This window comes from Conger conger, chromosome 13, assembly GCF_963514075.1.
Source record: "Conger conger chromosome 13, fConCon1.1, whole genome shotgun sequence".
Lineage (NCBI taxonomy): Eukaryota > Metazoa > Chordata > Actinopteri > Anguilliformes > Congridae > Conger > Conger conger.
Window position 1 is genome coordinate 46,175,958 of NC_083772.1, and position 20,681 is coordinate 46,196,638.

At 48.1% G+C, this 20,681-nt stretch overlaps 1 protein-coding gene across 1 annotated transcript in view; it reads right to left on the reverse strand.

The window, feature by feature from the left end:
- The window catches only part of nrip1a (nuclear receptor interacting protein 1a), a 45,983-nt gene extending 28,014 nt beyond the window's left edge, over positions 1 to 17,969 (reverse strand). The window contains exon 1 of the mRNA XM_061216585.1: positions 17,786 to 17,969. The gene's annotated coding sequence lies outside the window, so the exon portion shown is untranslated. The remainder of the gene's footprint in view (positions 1 to 17,785) is intronic.
- Between the last annotated feature and the right edge of the window lie 2,712 nt (positions 17,970 to 20,681).

The window sequence follows — 20,681 nt, forward strand, 5'->3', positions numbered from 1 at the left end:
ACATTTGTTATCTTTCGGGACAGACCAGTGAATGGAGGCCCGCCCCTCAGCCCCCTGCTCAGAGCCGTGGGTGGCGGGGAGGAATGCTGAAGGGTGGAGGCCCAGGCGATGAACACCATGAACCTCAACCCCGTTTAAAGCAGAAATAGTCCACGGGAATAAAAATAGACGCAAACTGGATGAGCGCTCAGGCCCTGCAGCGAGGGACTCTTACCCTCGGCACAACCGCATACCTCTCTTCAGCCCTGTCCCCCACCTGACCTCCAGAGCTCCACCTGCAGCAGGCCCCGAAACCGCTGCCCCACTGCCCCGCACCGAGCAGGGCTGATAAGCACCGGTTTTCATTATATTCCCTCCGCACGCTTCAGACAGCGCTGGTGTCTGACCTCTAACGGCTCTCTGGGAAGCTCTGAGGGCGTGTGCACCCCGAACACCACGTTCCCCTCCCTGCCCACGCACACGTCCACGGGCCTGGGGACAAACACCGGCACCAGGCTACATGAAGGTTTCAGGGTCACGTTGTCTACAGCATCTCTCAGGGCGGTTATGTTAAAGATCCCATAGTGTGGAAAATGACATTTCCCTTGCTATGTGGATTATGAAGGAGTGGAAGGTCCTATGAGAAACACTGTGAAAGTATCAAAGCGCACAGTCCCCAAATAAATCCACACTATTCGTATCAATCATCATCTAGATCGTGCATTTAAACGAGCCGTTTGGACTGTGACAAGTTGTGACATCACAACGAAGCGCTCGTTTGCTTCAGCAAGGCCGGACGGAGCCGGAGAAAATCAGACATCTCCTTGTGGATATCAGGACCGACAAGAAAACACTGGAAAGGTGTACAATATAGGACCGTTAGCTGATGTGGTGGCCTGTAGCGTAGTGGTTAAGGTACATGACTGTAATGTAGTGGTTAAGGTACATGACCCTGTAGCGTAGTGGTTAAGGTACATGGCCCTGTAGCGTAGTGGTTAAGGTACATGGCCCTGTAGCGTAGTGGTTAAGGTACATGACCCTGTAGCGTAGTGGTTAAGGTACATGACCCTGTAGCATAGTGGTTAAGGTACAGGACCCTGTAGCATAGTGGTTAAGGTACATGACCCTGTAGCGTAGTGGTTAAGGTACATGACCCTGTAGCGTAGTGGTTAAGGTACATGACCCTGTAGCGTAGTGGTTAAGGTACATGACCCTGTAGCGTAGTGGTTAAGGTACATGACCCTGTAGCGTAGTGGTTAAGGTACAGGACCCTGTAGCATAGTGGTTAAAGTACAGGACCCTGTAGGACTGGGACCCGCTAGGTTGTTGGTTCGATCCCCGGTGTAGCCACAATAAGATCCGCACAGCCCTTGGGCCCTTGAGCAAGGACCTTAACCTTGCATTGCTCCAGGGGAGGATTGTCTCCTGTTTAGTCTAATCAACTATATGTTGCTCTGGATAAGAGCGTCTGCCAAATACTTTTTTGGTTGCCCTTGAGGCAAACGGCAGTTGGACCAGCCTAAACCGACCTTGGGCACTGGCGAAGATTAGCCGAACGGTCAGCCCCGCCCTGAGCCACTGTATCAGCGATGAGTGAATGGGCCAGGGCCTAATCAGTTAAATACGTGGTGGGGGGGGGGCCGGGGGAGGAGTGACAAAGCAGAGCCAGGTTAATTAGATCTCTGCCCTTATTCCAGGCTGGAGAAATGTTTGTAGGTCAGGCCTAATCTCTGACTAATCGACGAGGTCAGCGCCCGGCGACCGGGGTCAGAAGGTTGGGGGGGAAAGGCGGGAAAGGGGGCCTGGCGAGACCCAGCAGTCTGGCCAACGCAACGAGCTGAAGCGGAGCCCAAGGGCGCTCTGAGCCCAAGGCTGGCCCTGCCAAACCTAAAAACGCTCACGATTAAAGTGCATTTTGCAAGCGCAAGAGTCAGAAGAGTTGAAAATCGTTGCTTCGAATAATGAATAAACAATTTGTAAAATTAAATCAAAAAAATCTGACGGGTGAAAACCTATAGATTTTCTCTGCCATTTAAACAGCCTAGGAAAAGAGAGGCAAGCCGCATTCCAAATGCACAGCACCTTCAGCCATTCTGCAGGAAGCAGGCGATTCTGACCTGCCAGCGACCAGCTAATGCTGGTTCACAGACCTGAAAGACCGGCATTTCAAGAGGGAGAAACCACTTGGCGATGCCGCTTAAATGCCGAAGGGTCTGCTTTCATCAGAAGCAGAAGTTAGACGGCCATGTGGCGGACAGGACCGTGACAGAAACAGGGCTACGGAGGGTTGGGGTGGGGTTATGCAGGGAGGGTCTAAATGCGTTCTGCTGTGACTCACCGCTCAAGTGCCATACAAACTATTTCTTCCCCCCCCCATTCCTTCACTGGCGAGTCTCTTCCTGGAACACCCTGTCGACCGGGACACACTCCGCGTTCTCTGCACCGCTCACCCCAGCCTGGTATAAACCTCCTCTGTGGAGGAATCGGCACGGCTCATGTTTTTTACTGCTGTACAGCAGGACAATGCCAGAAGTGGTTTGGGTCAAGAGCCTCCATCAAGGCTCAGTGCTGTCCCTGCGGCAATTTAAACCGTCTGCTTTCAGCTTCAGCCCCTCGGTCCATTTAGGACCTGAAGCTCTCACAGACAGGCTAGGGCTCTACACCCTCAACTTTCAGCTAAACTCATATCAAGTGTGTGTCATTTGAACCTTTCATCCAACACGCCGATTCTGCAATATCCATCGCATACAATTAGCTCACCATTTTATTCAGATTGAGTGCTCTCAGGCTACATGGAAAAAAATAACTATTTTTTCATGTAGCTATTTGGGCTATTTGGAAATACTTTGAACTCTGCGGGATTTGTTGAACAAGCAAGGCACCATCTTAATTCATCAAACTTAACTCAAAGCCAATGCTTGCCAACAAGCCAACTCAATCTTTGAGTGGCTCAACAAAACTTCCATATTTCACAAATGAATCAGTTAAAGGGTAATAACATTAGATATTAGACCACAAATTTTTATTTTCTGGGTTTTTCCACTGAACTAAGCTGAGGTTGTTAGTAGGGCTTAAAATGTGACCAATTGATCACTGCTGATGGAAACACGCCGGAACATTACTTATTTGTGTGTGCCGTTACAGGTGGAACATATACAGCTCTGCTATATGAACAACATAAAATCCTAATTCACTTTTTAGCTATGTTACCTATGAGTGTTATACATTACCCATGTGAGAAGGTCAATCCCCTCCCCCCAAAAAGTACAAAGATATTCTACGGGCTACATGCTAACTGCGTAAGCTCTATCAATGGCAAGAGCTACAGCTAGATTCAGAAATTAATTGACCAATGACTACTAATCCGTCAGTGGGGTGCACAGCAGATGGATAAATGGTTATTTGATAGTTCTGTATGTAAAAAAAACAACCAAGATCCTGTTTTTCTGTTTTTATTTTTTACTTACCGTAAACCCGTAACTAACTCTGGCTATGCTGGAAGGTGCAGGTAATTTCTCTCGCTAAGCCAAGCGATCGTGTCTTCCATCTGCAGCACATCAATATCACATTGAGATCATTGACGTTGGCCCACTAGTAATGTTACGCAGCTACATTAAACCATTATTCACAAATCTAACTTACGAAACGGCAAGTTAACGATTGGCTCCAGCTAAGCTAGCGAGCAGCTGTGGGGAGGAAAGAGGAATGCTTGGCGTACTTGTGCATTCTGAAGACAAACAGAACATCTCTTTGGGCCTATTTCTTGACTTAAATTGACAATAAAATTATGTTTTTAAACATTGTGAATCATAAAATAGGACAGCTTCTTCCATTTAGCCGTTATATTTGATTTAAAAAAATATCTGGTGCTTACCCTTTAAAAAGCACGGAAAATTGGACAATGAGACAATTACCATACATTACGTTTCATTATCGGTCATGACATGGGCACCATCTAAGCCTACAGAACTGCAGTGTTCACACGTGAACCCAGCAGAACATGATGGCACAGTTACGATATTCAAAGCTCACCTGGCACTGACATGAGGACATGTCCGTAAGGTGTGGAACGTCCGCCCGTGCCTGCCGGAACGAGCAGCACAGAGACCGGGCCTGAGGCAGCGCCAGAGACCGGGCCTGAGGCAGCACAGAGACAGAGACCGGGCCTGAGGCAGCACAGAGACAGAGACCGGGCCTGAGGCAGCACCAGAGACAGAGACCGGGCCTGAGGCAGCGCCAGAGACCGGGCCTGAGGCAGCACAGAGACAGAGACCGGGCCTGAGGCAGCACAGAGACCGGGCCTGAGGCAGCGCCAGAGACCGGGCCTGAGGCAGCACAGAGACAGAGACCGGGCCTGAGGCAGCACAGAGACCGGGCCTGAGGCAGCACAGAGACCGGGCCTGAGGCAGCACAGAGACAGAGACCGGGCCTGAGGCAGCACCAGAGACCGGGCCTGAGGCAGCACAGAGACCGGGCCTGAGGCAGCACAGAGACAGAGACCGGGCCTGAGGCAGCACAGAGACCGGGCCTGAGGCAGCACAGAGACAGAGACCGGGCCTGAGGCAGCACAGAGACAGAGACCGGGCCTGAGGCAGCACCAGAGACAGAGACCGGGCCTGAGGCAGCACAGAGACCGGGCCTGAGGCAGCACCAGAGACAGAGACCGGGCCTGAGGCAGCACAGAGACCGGGCCTGAGGCAGCACAGAGACAGAGACCGGGCCTGAGGCAGCACCAGAGACAGAGACCGGGCCTGAGGCAGCACAGAGACCGGGCCTGAGGCAGCACAGAGACAGAGACCGGGCCTGAGGCAGCACAGAGACAGAGACCGGGCCTGAGGCAGCACCAGAGACAGAGACCGGGCCTGAGGCAGCACAGAGACAGAGACCGGGCCTGAGGCAGCACAGAGACCGGGCCTGAGGCAGCACAGAGACAGAGACCGGGCCTGAGGCAGCACAGAGACAGAGACCGGGCCTGAGGCAGCACCAGAGACAGAGACCGGGCCTGAGGCAGCACAGAGACCGGGCCTGAGGCAGCACAGAGACAGAGACCGGGCCTGAGGCAGCACAGAGACAGAGACCGGGCCTGAGGCAGCACCAGAGACAGAGACCGGGCCTGAGGCAGCACAGAGACCGGGCCTGAGGCAGCACAGAGACAGAGACCGGGCCTGAGGCAGCACAGAGACAGAGACCGGGCCTGAGGCAGCACAGAGACAGAGACCGGGCCTGAGGCAGCACAGAGACAGAGACCGGGCCTGAGGCAGCACCAGAGACAGAGACCGGGCCTGAGGCAGCACAGAGACAGAGACCGGGCCTGAGGCAGCACCAGAGACCGGGCCTGAGGCAGCACCAGAGACCGGGCCTGAGGCAGCACCAGAGACAGAGACCGGGCCTGAGGCAGCACCAGAGACCGGGCCTGAGGCAGCACAGAGACCGGGCCTGAGGCAGCACAGAGACAGAGACCGGGCCTGAGGCAGCACAGAGACAGAGACCGGGCCTGAGGCAGCACAGAGACAGAGACCGGGCCTGAGGCAGCACAGAGACCGGGCCTGAGGCAGCACAGAGACCGGGCCTGAGGCAGCACAGAGACAGAGACCGGGCCTGAGGCAGCACAGAGACAGAGACCGGGCCTGAGGCAGCACAGAGACCGGGCCTGAGGCAGCACAGAGACCGGGCCTGAGGCAGCGCCAGAGACAGAGACCGGGCCTGAGGCAGCACAGTGACCGGGCCTGAGGCAGCACAGAGACCGGGCCTGAGGCAGCACAGAGACCGGGCCTGAGGCAGCACAGAGACCGGGCCTGAGGCAGGGCCAGACTCGCTCCAGACTGCGGGTGGAAGTGGAAGTCTGCACGGTCTGAATGTCCTGTGCTCATCGTTAAGCCTTCCTGCGTCTCTCCCGTTACACGTTCCAGTGATTTACCATGCAAACTCAGCCTGCTGGACGCATCTGCCAGCGCGTAGATAAAGTTTATAAGGTCAGCAAATTTCACATGACTGTTAATAACTCATCACCGCAGTGGCAGTAGCTGCCAGGGCAATTACTACGCCTCGCATCACAGCGCGCGTAATGGCGTTAAAATAAATAAATAAAACTTGCCCCGCCGGAGGCAAATAATGCTGGACGCACGTTGTGCTGATTTCATTATCCGCAGCGCCGCGCCTTACATACACCGATCGAGTCAGAGCGGTCTGTTAATGATTAACACCAACGGTGAGAAAAATAACCAAACACAGAGGTACTCTGGGAGGCCTCGTGAGAACCAAAATGGAAGGACCAAATTCTATCACCGACTTGTGAAACAAGTTGATTTTAAAGTTGACAAAACATTACCCATTAAACCACCGTCCTCCACTAACTCAGATGCCTCCCTCCATCCAGCCTGGAGAAGTCTCCCAATCAGCAACCGTCCATGAAGACAGGAAGACGCATTTCTCCCCGTTCAAGACGAGGGGAGGCAGAAAGAGGAAAACGTTTCACTGTCCAATGACTCCACCGACATCAGCCTGGGCGGGCCGAGAGCCTCCTCTCAATACACCGTAAAGGTCAGAGAGAGCGGCCTGCAGAGAGAGCAGCCTGCAGAGAGAGCAGCCTGCAGAGAGAGCAGCCTGCAGAGAGCTGGGCGAGCCTCCTCAGGTTCTCCGGTTTTTACACGGTACAGGGAGAGAGAGACCCTGTGTGCTGGGCAGGGGGAGCTCCCTCTCTGCGCTCCACGCTGCACCGGGCCGCACACTGCTCATAATTAACCCAAATCACTGGCTTAGAGGGGACTGCATGTCTCCAGGCCTGACACGGCCGCTTATTAAACTCCCAGCCTGACCTTGGTGCGACTTCCAAATTGGATAACAACCTTGAACCGAGAGCGATAACGGACGAAAGCCTGGGGCCCAGCGTGTCCGAGCTCCCAGACCCGCGAGCGCCCGCTACAATCACGTTACCATAGACGCGCTAAAAGCCCACCTGTACACGCGCTGTTCCACTGCGCCTTAAATCAGCCGCCAAATTTACCGCAGGACTGACGGGAAATAAGACGGGAGAAGAGATTAAGTGGAAAGAGCTAGGCTCCTCTTTTTTTTGGCTCGTTCCAGTTTGACACGACGCCTACAGCCTGACGCACTGAGAGATATCTCTGTGCCGTGCAGGGAGGTTCAGAGGCTCGCACTGTGAGCACCGCACTGAGAGCACCGCACTGAGCACCGCACTGTGAGCACCGCACTGTGAGCACCGCACTGTGAGCACCGCAATGTGAGCACCGCACCGTGAGCACCGCACCGCGAGCACCGCACTGAGCACCGCACTGAGCACCGCACTGAGCACCGCACTGTGAGCACCGCACTGTGAGCACCGCACTGAGAGCACCGCACTGTGGGGGTATACAGAGACTGGTCCAGAGAGAGGCCAAGCGTAGAAGAGGGCAGGAAGCACAATGACAATTATAAGGTGGTTAACTATGTATGGTCGTTCTTACGTCCTGCTTGGCATCCAAAAGCTGTGCTTGACAGAAAGTGAACGGCGCATTTCTGCTCTTCTTTACACATCTCTACACCGGGCCCGACGTTAAACTGAGGTCCTGACTCGCTGCGGCCATTAAAGATCCCACGAGACTCTTCTCAAAGAGCAGGGGGTTCCCCGGTGTCCTGGCTGAATTCCCAACCCTGGCTCTTTCAAATTGCCACCAAATCATACCCTGACTTAATAGCCTAAAAAATTGTTCTCTCCCTCTCCACCTCACCTGATGGTGTGGTGGGCGTGAGGTTCCCCTCACCATAAAGTGCTCCGAGTTGGAGAAGTGCCATCTTTCTGTCTATCTACCCATCTCACAGGCACAAACCAGTGGCATGAGGCGACACAGGCTCAAGAGGTAAGAGCACTCCTCTGGCAGCCTGAGGGTTGTCGGTTCGATCCCGCCCTGGGTGTGTCAAAGTGTCACCACACCTAACCATGGCAGCCAATCGCCGTGAGTGTGTGTGTGAATTGGTGAATGAGAAGCATCAAGCCTTGTTGATAAAGGCAGACATTCATATGAAGAAGAAACCAGTGACCCGACTTCCTCTCAGAAAGTGGAGCAGCGGTCTGACAGGCCATGGCCACAGTCTCTCTGGGCAGGGGATTCCACTGTTGCCCAGCAACCCACCCCCCCACAGTGCGATTCTGGGCCAGCACAGCCCGTTCCAGAAAGGGCACCCAAAAGTTACGCAAGTGAGAAAGTGTGTAGGAGTACCACATACTGCTCTGTACCACCCATAATCTGCATTAACGCCCTCTTCAAGAACTAGGCCCACACCGTTTCTCCAAAAATAATACTATTTCCCTTTTTAGAAGAATTAAGCTTGGAGTTAACATGAATCATCACCGTGGTTCAGATACCAGTTCTTACCACGAAACCCGTCCTTTGACACATTCATCATAAGAATGCAAAATATGACAGGTTTCCATGTGCAGCACCAGATGAGTCAGGCCCTCAGGTCTTTAAGAGAGAGCCTGACTTCCCTTAAAACTGTCTGCAGTGTCAATAAGTGACATCCCCGACCGACATGTACTGACCTTTAATACCGTAAGCGAAAACAGCTTACTCTCATCTGTGGAGTGTGAGGGAAAATATTTACATATCCAAAACCACCAAACAACCAAGGAAACTTTGAGGAGATTCCCAACATGCTACATTTAAAATAATGACCATCGGCACATTTCTGCTGAAGCGATCGGAGCAAAACAAAAAAATATCATCAACACTCTACAAAAATCATTCAGTTTTTAAGTAATGTGAGGGACGTCTTTTTGGAATCTGCCTACACCAGAATTTTCATAATGGGATTCTAAAATCATCGTCACTCTTGTGTTCCCAGTATGTGAATTCGTTTTACTGACAAATGCCATTTTTTCCATTTTAGCTTTGGGGGAACAGGGCTCCAGGCTAACTTTTTGAACAAGTGGTGCAATCACCGCAATTAATACATCTCAACCTCTTCCCCCTCGCAAAATGCGACCATCATGCTACCCCACATGAGTGGAAGAGATGTGGAATCATTTTGTCGTTATTGAACACTATATGCACTGGCAATTTGATCAAAGCAAAACACCAACATTTCAGGAAATATACCTTTTCCGACTTACTCGGGACGGTTCATTTTCACTTTTGTGCATTCACTGGCTCAGTTTCCATGTTAGCATTACGTGTTATGCTAACATGGAAATTGAGCCAGTGACTGCACACAAATTAAAATAAAAAAATCTAAGTCAGGGTAAGTTGGAAAGAAGGTATATTTCCTAAAATGTTGGTGCTTTCCTTTAAAGGCACAAGCTGTACAGTCCGGCAAAACTGTTAAACAGCAAGGAGAGGATGGCACGGTTAACCCTGGTACCTCTGTGTGGGTCACTGTTGGCCAGCGGGACGTCCCAGGGGCTTCGGTGAGGGACGTATAAGGTGAGCCGGTGGCGACAGACCTGGAGCTTAGCGGCTGATCTGCCTTAAGCCTGTGTGGCTTTGGATAAGCGATGCACTAATTAGATGGGCGCTGTTAGAAGCATCCGGTTACCTGTAAGCACAGCCCCTCAAGAACTCGCATTCTCAATACCCTATAAAACTCCACAGAGCACATGGTGCCTCTCATTCAAATTTAGTTTCTTTAAAACAATAAATAAATTCAAAAAAGCATTTCAAGCGGTGACTGTAGAACAGGGTGCAACTTTGTCAGGGGGTTAGGATGTCACCCCAATAGGGGTGAGGACAGGATGTCAGGGGTGAAATGATGTGGAACCAGCCATTGGGGCACAGGAACTCACCTGGGGGGAGAAAAGATGGTCATTTTGCAGGAGGTATGGGTGTTATCTAGCGCCTCCAGATAAGGCTTTTGGGGCAACCCTTGAAGCTGACCCAGGAACCTGACTAGTGCAGACCGTTATCAGTGACAGCGGAGGTGTGGTGTCCCACGCAGTCTGATGAGAACAAAGAGTCTTGGGCTCCAGCGATGTTCCCTTCACCGTTTAAGGAAGCCTTTGGATATGTGTGAAGAACACATATCCAAACAGCAGGGGCACTCGGAGAAAGATTTTTTGTTAAAACATTGTTACAAGACCATTTTAAATCCCCTCCTATCATCTAATTGCCACAGCCAATGGCGTGGGGGGGGGGTTCAACGTCAGCGAGTTCACAGAGAAGGGGGAGGGACAAACAGTGTTGTGGTTGTTGCTGTAATTCCTCTCTTGACCGTTCGGAGTGTGAAATGACCTCCTGTAGCGTTTATATATACTGCAGCAGTTACCAAACTTTGGGTCGGGACCCCATGTGGGGATGCCGGATTTGAGAATGGGGGTCACCTGAAATTGTTTCGGGGAAAAAAGGTACAGGAATGTAAATTTTGTGTCTCTTTAACATCTCAGCATGTAGGCTACTACATGTTGAACTCAACTATAAGAAAGCAATAATGAATGAGAGGCTACTGTATATATATATAGTCACGGGTAAAGGATGTTGCTAATTTGGGGTCACATCAGAAATATATTTGGGAACCCCTGATATAAAGCCATCTAGGCACAAGTGGAGAACAATAAATATCATAAACGCATGTAATTTCTACCCTGCAATGCCGTATGAAGGGCAGGTATTGGCCTCCCTGCAGCACGGGGGCTGAGCCCCTGCAGTGTGTCTGGGAGAGGGGGCCCGCCCGCGCCCGCCGTAAATCCGCCCCCCGCCCGGAGCGCCGCGCTGCCATCGCCATGGCGCCCCCCCGCGCATCAATCTCGCCGGGCTGGCGTGCACTCTTTCTCAAAAAAACCCCCTTTTAGTTAATTGCTTGGCAAATGTAATTTTTAAAAAGCTTTTAAAAGAGAAAGATATAATTAAGCCAGGATCTCTAACCCACCTCTTGCCCCCCCCCCACTGCCCCCCACCCCCCCAAAGTCGTCTCGTCTAAGGCCAAGTACTGAATGTATGCGGTGTCAGGTTCCTGCATTAAACTAAAATCATTACGTAAGGATGAAGTCTCTCTCTCTCGCTCTCTCTCTCCCGTTCACTCTCCTCCTCTCTCCCTCTCCTGCCCCTTCTCTCCCTCCCTTGTTCTCTCCCTCCTCCCTCGTTCTCCCCCTCTCCTCCCTTGTTCTCTCCTCCCTCGTTCTCCCTCTCCTCTCTCGTTCTTGCCGTGCCAGACGCGGGCCCCTCTCTGGAGCGGTGAAGGTTGTGGAGAGGACGCCGTGCTCAGAAGTTGTGAAGGACGGGCACTGTAACATAACGGAGCTCTACACGGAGCTGTGCACGGAGCTGTGCACGAAGCTCTACACGGAGCTGTGCACGGAGCTGTGCACGGAGCTCTACATGGAGCTCTACACGGAGCTGTGCACGGAGCTGTGCACGGAGCTGTGCACGGAGCTGTGCACGGAGCTCTACACGGAGCTGTGCACCACCTGAGACCCGACGAGGCCGGGACATCACTCCCTCCCGTCCCCGCATCACGCCCCCCCACGCCCCCCCCCTCGCCGTCAGCCCACGCTGGCACACCCCCCACACCCCCCCCCCTCGCGGTCAGCCCACGCACGTCTCCGGGCACGACCGGCATTTCACTTACAGTCTCCCCCCCCGCACTCCACAGGGCTCGCTCCATATAACCCGGTTAAATTAAGACACCGTTGAATAACAGGCCTAAACATGTTTAAAAACCATTTTAAAAATAGGATGGAGGGAAAAATGAAAAATAAACATCCACCCGTCAGACCTGAGAGCTCGGTGACTCACGGCTCTGACCTTTACCTTCCTGCCCCCAGAAGGGGCAGTTAAGCCAAAATAAGACTGGCTGTGACAGTCTATGCAGGGATGCGTGCCTTCTTTCAATTCAGGCCAGACAGACCGAATCAAACCCAGTTTCAACACAGCAAAGCTAGCTTGTTTTTTTATACTGCCTGTGAAAAATGCACAGCCTTCTGATTAAAAATACTAATTTACATGTAACCCCTAAACGGCAATCAATTTACGTAACGCTAGTCTGCAAGTACACTGGCAAGTTTCACTCCCAGTTCCACAGTAGTATCTGGAAGAGAGGATGTTGGTAAAGAGGCTGCTTGTGGTAGTGAGATTGAGTGACAGGGAACACATGGTTACTAAACTCTGAACAGCTTCCCAGACGCTTAATGCTATTCTTTAAAAAGTCCCATGAATTAATGGCATAAATTCCTGATAGTAATTCTGTGAGATGAAGAAGACTTTGGGGTTTGGTCAGGTAATTGGCCATTAGGAGCCCATTCAATATAATCCCAATTGGCCACTAGGTGGCGCTACAATTAAAGGTCCAAATCTTACACTTTTTACACTTACACGTACACAATCTCCTGAATGAGCTCTACAGACCTTCAAATGAAACTACTGAAGTCCATCTGTAAGGCCTTTCCACCATTTTGAATTTTTGGAAAAATAGTTTTTCCCCTTGTTTGTGGATTATCTGCATCAAATTTGCTGCATACCTTCATTGGATCAAGAGACACTAATAGATACATACATAGAAACCGCCCAAATGGATAAAAAAAACATGGCTACCATTTAGCAATGATTCTGAAATAGGCCAATGAAAATATCGGTCATAACTCTGACGTTTTGCACCACCATCATAAAGCGTAAAGCTTAGAGGACACTCCCCACACTACAACAAAAGGGATTTGAATTCGGCCAATAGCAGCACTACAAATGAATTCTGAATTCCGAAAACCGAACGACTAAATTAAATGAAAGTGGGACACATTACTCAAAATGCCACGTTTGGTCAAATCAGCCCAAGTGGGCATGACGGATGACGCAATGCTTTTTAAGGCCAAGGGGGTGTGGCCAATTGCTATAAATCATATCAATACGGTCCTCAGACAACATTCTATTTGGAACTTATTGCCAAAGTTCATTACCTGGCAACGGTCTCGAGGCACGGTGTCTTCTGACAGAGCAATCACACTTTGCATTTCCTTCAGAAACACAGCCCGCTCAACACTCATCTCCCATTTACACAGAGATACTTATTCATACACCTCTAAAGTCCCACCAGCCCAATGGGTTAATACCAACTCATTCCCTTTTACCATGGTCAAATTTTCAATCAATATGGTCACACGACACACCATTTGAAAGCGTTAAAATCCATGCAACGAATCAGGGTAAAGTCGGTTTCCTTATCATGGCAAGGGTCCAGCATACCAAATCCATCATGGCTTTTCACTCCAAACACCTGCTAACCTGGAGAGATATTGATAGAATGTCCACCGTTTACTCAGAGTTTCTCCAGAGGAAGGAGCAGCGCTGTGGACAGCCCACCAGACCAGCAGGAATGACACACGGACAGCCCACCAGACCACATTCTCACACCAGCACTTGTCAAGCAGTCGGCCAGTATAGGCCACACCCCTCTCCGCGTGCAGTACGCTGCATTTCGCTGTTGCCGCATCGTTGAGAAAAGCCACACAAACAGCAATGATTGAAGAAGCGTGTGAAATTTTTGTAACATTCATTGAAATGTGCAGATGTGGAAAATATCCATCAGCCATACATTCCGCCCGTCTTCTCTTCCCCGTTCTCTCACAACCGGTATTCTATAAAATGTTGTTCTTGCCGGATTCATCACAATAACCAAATATTCCACAAGTCGTGTCCATGTCCGAAATGACTTCCGATGAGGCATTTCCTTTTTATTAGAACTTTGGCAGCAAAATGAACTAAACTCAACACATAAACTTTCTTTAAAGGCTAGTAATGCTGCCTCCCCTCTCCCCAGCCAAGTAGTAACATATGATGACATGACAATGAGGAGAACACAGCCGAACAACGCTCACCATTCTCTGACCACTAAAGTGTTGCTACCTGGCGCTTACCTAGCGCTTACCTAGCGTTTACCTAGCGTTTACCTAGCGCTTACCTAGCGCTTACCTAGCGCTTACCTAGCGCTTACCTAGCGTTTACCTAGCCTTACCTAGCGTTTACCTAGCGCTTACCTAGCCTTACCTCACCCAGCCCCCTCAGGAGGGGTGGCAGCCGGTGCCTGTCTTCACCTGGCCCATGGATGTACCCGGCCTACTGACCCACTGCACCTGCACCATGCACAGGGCTGTGCCTCTGCCCCCGCTGCAGGCAGAGAGCTGGCAGCTACTCCTCCACAAGTACACGTTCATTCTAACGGTGGAGTTCCCCTTAAGATAAGAATTCATTCTTACTCCAGGTTTGCTTCAATGTCTGTATGAAGACAGACCTAAACTTGGTATCCAGACTGATTCCAGCTGCTGCTCTCTTCAGCATGCAGACAGCAAACCCAATCAGTGCCCTTCCCTGATCAAGTAAAGTGCAGATAAACAGTGTTATGACGCAGATGTGGCGTCACCTGGTTGTGTTTATTGCACCTTTCCGTTAACAAAACTTCCCGCCAACCATATGGTGCAATGCAACAGGATGTGGCCTCCAACACCTGTTCAGGGCATCACCTGTGTCCCCTCTCACAACACTGCCATATTAAAATGGCACAGGACACAAACGCTTTACAAAGCAAAACGGAGAATTAAATTCACTGTGCTCGATGTACTTAGATGGTCAGCAGTAATTACAGCAGTAAAACCGTTCTTTACTGTAGCTTAACTTTTCATGTGTTTAATGAACAGAAACCGTTCACAACACTGTTTCAGTCAGTCAGTCAGTCAGTCAGTGAGTCAGTCAGTCTCCCCCTGGAATTCAAATACTTTTCTATGCTTTACTGAGCTTGTCTGGTGTAATGGAACGCACACTCATACACTCAACACTCACACACACAATCACACACAATCACACACAATCACACACAATCACACACAATCACACACAATCACACACAATCACACACAATCACACACAATCACACACAATCACTCATACACATACACACATGTAAGTATTTGGACAGTGGCTCTGCACTCCAAGTAGCTGGAGAATTGGCTGCTCAAATGTTTGTTGGACAGGTGTGTTAAGGTTCACTGTTAATTCAAACTGTATCTAAACATGAGGATGAAAGGAGTGGCAAGGCCAGTGAGGCAGCAGACTCCTCACTCTGGAGCTGACTCTACAGTCATGTGCAAAAGTATAGGCACCACTGGTCAAATGTCATTTTGCTTTGTTAACTTTCTTTGTGAAAAGACATTTAAACAAGTTCAGCAGGCAACAAACATTAAACATGACATATTTCTATGAATTACTTTTTACTTGCTGAATGTAACTGGGAATGTGGCATGTTTTCTAGTTCAGAAATATTATTAGGTCTTCTTGTATGCAGTCACTGCATGTCTGAAATCTCCCCTCAGATTTTCAGTCATATTTCAGTCTGGGGACTGTGAAGGCCTTTATGTTAAGTTAATTGTTGATTTTGACATACATTTTGGATCATCATCATCATCATCATCTTTTTGGAATATCTAAACTCTTTTCAACTTTAATGTCTCCACCGACTCTGTAGGTATAGGATTTATTGGTATTTAGTTGAATCCAGTCCTCCTTCCGGTGACATGTTTGCAGTGCCACTGGCTGCCACACAACCCAAAAGACCCACTCCTGTCTTTAATGGAAGACTCACCCCTGTCCTTCTTGGAGAAGAGGCACCCCTGTCCTTAATGGAGAACACCCACCCCTGTCCTTAATGGAAGACACACCCCTGTCCTTAAAGGTAGGCAAGGTGCTCTCTTCTCCAAATACATCCTTGGAGGTTATTGCCAAAGCATGCTATTTTTTTATTTAATCAGTCCACAGCATTTGTTCCAAAAAGACTTATCCAAGGCTTAGGCTTATCCAACTGTTGTGTTGCGCACTCCACAACACTTTTAACGTTTGTGATGACATTGTACTGTAGGAAAGGTTTCCTTCCAACAACTCTCCCACGCAATGCATTTTTTGTATAAGCAACACTACACAGTTGTGTATTGATGTTGCCCCACAACTTCAGTAAGACTAAACTCTTCTGCAAGTCATTTGCATGATATGTGGGTTTTGCTTTACATACCTGACATAGCTGGAAATTAAGGCATAACGAGTCAATCAAATTTTGAGACCCATTTTTAAAAAGAATCAATGAATCACTGGAAGGGTGCCTACACTTTTGCAGTATAGTTGTATAGTTTTGTAACTGTTGAATACGGCAGCTAAGAGATACAAAAAAAATTGCATCAAAGTGTTGAAGTTTGCACCCTGCAGAGGTTGTTTTAACTTATTTTCAGTTGGAAGTACAAAAAAACTAACAAAAAAAACATGGAATTTGACCAGTGGTGGCAAAATGTCTGCTTTTGACCTCTCATCTAATTCACTGCATGACTTCCAAACGAACACATATAGTATTTGTGTTTTACACGCAGTTTCTAGTTTAGTAATACATAGACAGAAAAACTACGAATGACGCCATATAGCAGGTCAACGGGAAATGGGTGGAGCCAAGTGCATGACAAAGTACACAAAAAGAAGCTCTTTCGCCAGGAGTGATTGATACAGAGCAGGTGCTGCGGTGTTATGAAGGGGGAATTGGAACTCTCATTTGATGCACCTGAACCAACAAAAAGAGGTGTGGGAACCTGGTCCCCAGGGCCTCCTTCTAGCCTTTTGACCCGGACCTTCGCCTTCTTCAGTTCGACCATTGACCGACAGCCGAAGACCACAACATAATCACTCCCGACCCCACAAATCCAAAAATCCATATTTCTTTGTCATCAGCACACTCGCATGTAGCAGTGGCAGGGCCATTCAAAACAACTGTCGTTACTCCACATTGGCTTAACTTCATCACATTTCATGTTGCTCGTTCAACTTATTTCACAATATGGCAACAGAAAAGAGGAAAAAAGACGTTGCGGATGATGAACTATAAATGGCGACATTATTCGGGGTGATGGCACCAAACAGACAACCAGGTCATCGAATTGGACAGTGCCTTTTACAGACATTTCTGTCCGTCATTGATCTCCGGTGCCAAAACGAGACACACTCCCAAACAGCTTCATGGAAGCAGGCGATACATCTGCAACTCTTTTTTAAATCAAATACCATTAAGATGCATAGAAAAAGTAAATAAGCAGGAGCTAATTCTGTGAATCCTTTCACGGTAGGATGGCAATGCAGATCAAGCCAGTCTGCAGAATCCATGCCAAATCTTTAGCCTGCTGGCACGAGCAGGTCAGATGCTAGACACAAACGAAGCATGTTATTAAAAACAAATAGGGCCGAATGATAAGAATAGTGATCGTCATAAATAATAAAAATTTAATAAAGATATTATTATTATTATTATTATTATTATTATTATTATTATTATTATTATTTAGACCCTTCTTCCAACGGTCAAATGTCGTCAAATGGTAGGCGACAGGATTCTGCATTAATCCAACCCACTTAACGGATATACAATAAAAAACAGATCGCAATAAATTGTCAACAAGCACGGTAGACTAAACAAGCACACGCAGACTTGCTCCATTTTAATATTTTGTTCAATATTTTAATTTTGTATTAGTGGACATAGTTCTGATTAAACAATTCTGGAATATATCGGCTACTCCAGCGGCGCAGTCATGTGAGAGACCCGTAGCTGATAAGAACGCAAAATTATATTGATAAAATGAAACAAAATGGAATCTGCGTTCGCGTTCACGCCACGGGCTAACACACAATCCCACTCCTGCTACATGCAGGTTCACCCCGCTGTATAACACAACATAATTAAACACAGCAAATGTCGGCCAAACACTTAAACCGGGACACACGACACAGTGAAATATATTAATCACATCCCCGGTTTATACCTCGTTATTTTACAGTTTGCATCCTGTTATCATTTTCACACGTACCTGCTCGAATGTATCACAGCGCTTCGTAGAAACATACGGTGCATCTTTCCAAGCGAGCGAAATCCTTCGGTAGACCTAATATATTGTTTTCTTTCGACGATGTCGATATAAATTATAGTGGACCGGTAAAAGCTATGGAAACATCTCCGTGTAGAAACGAAGCAATTGAGCTCCGCGCCCAGCAGTCGGGTCTGACGGAATTGTTTATTCGAGGTATCCCCGGCACTCTGCAATGCAATATACACTCCTCCCCTCCTCTGCGTGAACGCCATTCTTAAAGGGCCAGTGGCCTTGCTGCCCTGATCCGAAAGCTCCAGTCATTGTCGGATCTGATGTCAAGAAGCTTTTCTATTTCACAAAAAAAAAAAAAAAAAGGAAATCTATGAAAACTATTCGCACTTTACTGGGGATTAAGTCCCCATAATCCAATCCGGAAAAGAGAAACTATCAACGCAATGAATGCATTTAAAATATTATCTTAGCTGAATTACAAAGTGGAAGTGATCATATTTACAAGATAATATAGGTAATATATTATATATATATATTTTAACGAGATATGCCACTGTTCAGTTCAAACGGAAGTCAATCATTTTGCGAACAAGTTAAGTAATAGTTTATCCACGGGGGCTTAATCAAACGACGGGACGCCTTGCGCTGATAGTGTGCTCTCCTTGCGCGTTTGGGTTGGGTTTTCGCTGTTCTCTCTTGAATAATAAAAGAAGAAGTTGTTAACCTCCCTGTGACCCACCCCTACTCCGGGGCAGACCTTTTTATTTATTCAAGAAGGGCAGCACATTTCCTGTTACCCCTGCGGTGACATTGTGAGGGCCGATATCTCTGCGTGAGCGCCAGGGAACTTGCCCGTACGGTTGTGAGGCCCTGTAGCCCCGGCACCAGAAAGCGGAAACAGCACTTTTGTGGCGGCAAAAACAAGTATAAACCCGAACCTAGCCCAAAACTGCTTTTTTAAAAGAAATTCAATCTAAAGTGGTTGCGTTTCGTCAGTATTAAGTATTTAAGGTTCAGTTAATAAGTTTATGTTGTTCAATGTGAGAAGTGGAGAGTAGAAGATTATACTTGAATTATGTATGTTTTTCTCCATATTAAGTCATATTTAATTACACATGTGTTGGCCAGTTTATATTTGTAGTCTGTCATGCCAATAAATAAAACAGGGTCTTTGGTTTGTGATAAATATACACAAAATGTAAAGCATTTTAGTAGTGCTGGTTTAACTTCACAAGCTGTGCTGTGTTCTGTTTAACGGATCTGAAATCTATGACTCTCAGCTGCCTCTGGAGAGGCACCGAATCTGGCCTCAAAGACCTTTGAACTTTACTGACCTTTCCTCTTTGCCCTTTAACCCGAAAAATGAGACACAAGGTTCTGCTATTCATTTGGCTATTCACAAAAATCCCCCGACCTCTGCCCCAAGAGCCTTTCACAGAAACACAAGTCCATGAACCATAACCTTTGACCTCAGCAGGGAAGTGGGTTTTTTTTTGCATTTCTGTTTTCAAAAGGGGATAAAAAGAGGAGTGAAAGTTATGGTCTTGTGTAAAACGGAATAAATAAATCTCAGTTCACTGTATTCCACATGAAAGAAGAGGGTAAACTGAGAGGGACAGGCTCCTTTACTGAACAAGCAACCTGGAGAAAAGGGCTGCGTTTGGGCCAACCATTAAGTTAACAACCTGGTAAAAATCATTTTAGCTGTTTTTCACTAGCATCCTGGTGTTTCATAGGTCATGGTGTTTATGGCCAGGGTCAGCTCCAAGTACTGTCCCAAACCTCCCCATGAGGAATGTTTACATAGTGCATCACTTTCCTCTGTCCATGAACCGCTCAGTAAAAGGTCCAGTGTTAACCCAACTCTAACAGCGTACATACGACTCCAACCGCACAGTAAAAGGTCCAGTGTTCTCTAACAGCGTACATACGACTCCAACCGCTCAGTAAAAGGTCCAGTGTTAACCCAACTCTAACAGTGTACATACGACTCCAACCGCACAGTAAAAGGTCCAGTGTTAACCCAACTCTAACAGCATACATACGACTCCAACCACACAGTAAAAGGTCTAGTGTTAACTCAACTCAAGCGTACATACGACTCCAATTGGGACCATTTGCACTCTGTAAGAGTTGACTTAACAATGAACATTTTACTCTGCAGTGACTTAACTGACAGTATGCTTTCCATACTAACTTAAAGGGGCAGTTCACCCAAAAATAAAATTAAAGTATGTTTCCACTTACCCCAGAGTACTGTAGTAGATTTTGTAATTCCCCATTAGGGAGGAACCAAAAAGAACCAAAAGAATGTGGCAATCACAAGATGGCAACCGGGTCAAGAGAGGTTCAATGTTCACATGCTTTTCGGTATGGACTAATGATGACACATGTACCGTGCTACAATTGGGAAATATTTTAAAAGGCTGAGTAAGAACAGGAAGAATATTGAGTCAGACTGTTCTTGCTCATTGTATTTTACAAGGTAAATACAGCCTACTTCTACTAAATGTTCCTGGACTTCTGTCTGTCCCACTATCATATCTGGGTTGGTAAACAAGCGTAAGTCTGGTTCAATCCACTGTAACGCCTCTGGCTCACCTCAGGTAAAGGTGACCTAAAGCTAAGGTGTGCCGGCACTGTAAATTCTCCTGCTGACACCTGTTAAGAGTCTAACACCTGGGTGCTGGATATGGGACATAAGGTCGGGTGAGGTTATTCATGTGACTCTTCCAAACCGATTGCCGAAAGTCGAATAGTTCTATCTTTATCTCACATGTTGTACGCTCCAAATTTACACAAGGCCGAAGCGTATGAGGTCAGAGAGGGCGCAGGGGAAGGTGTAGGTAATGAGGGGGTGTAGGAGGGGGTGTAGGTAATGCTG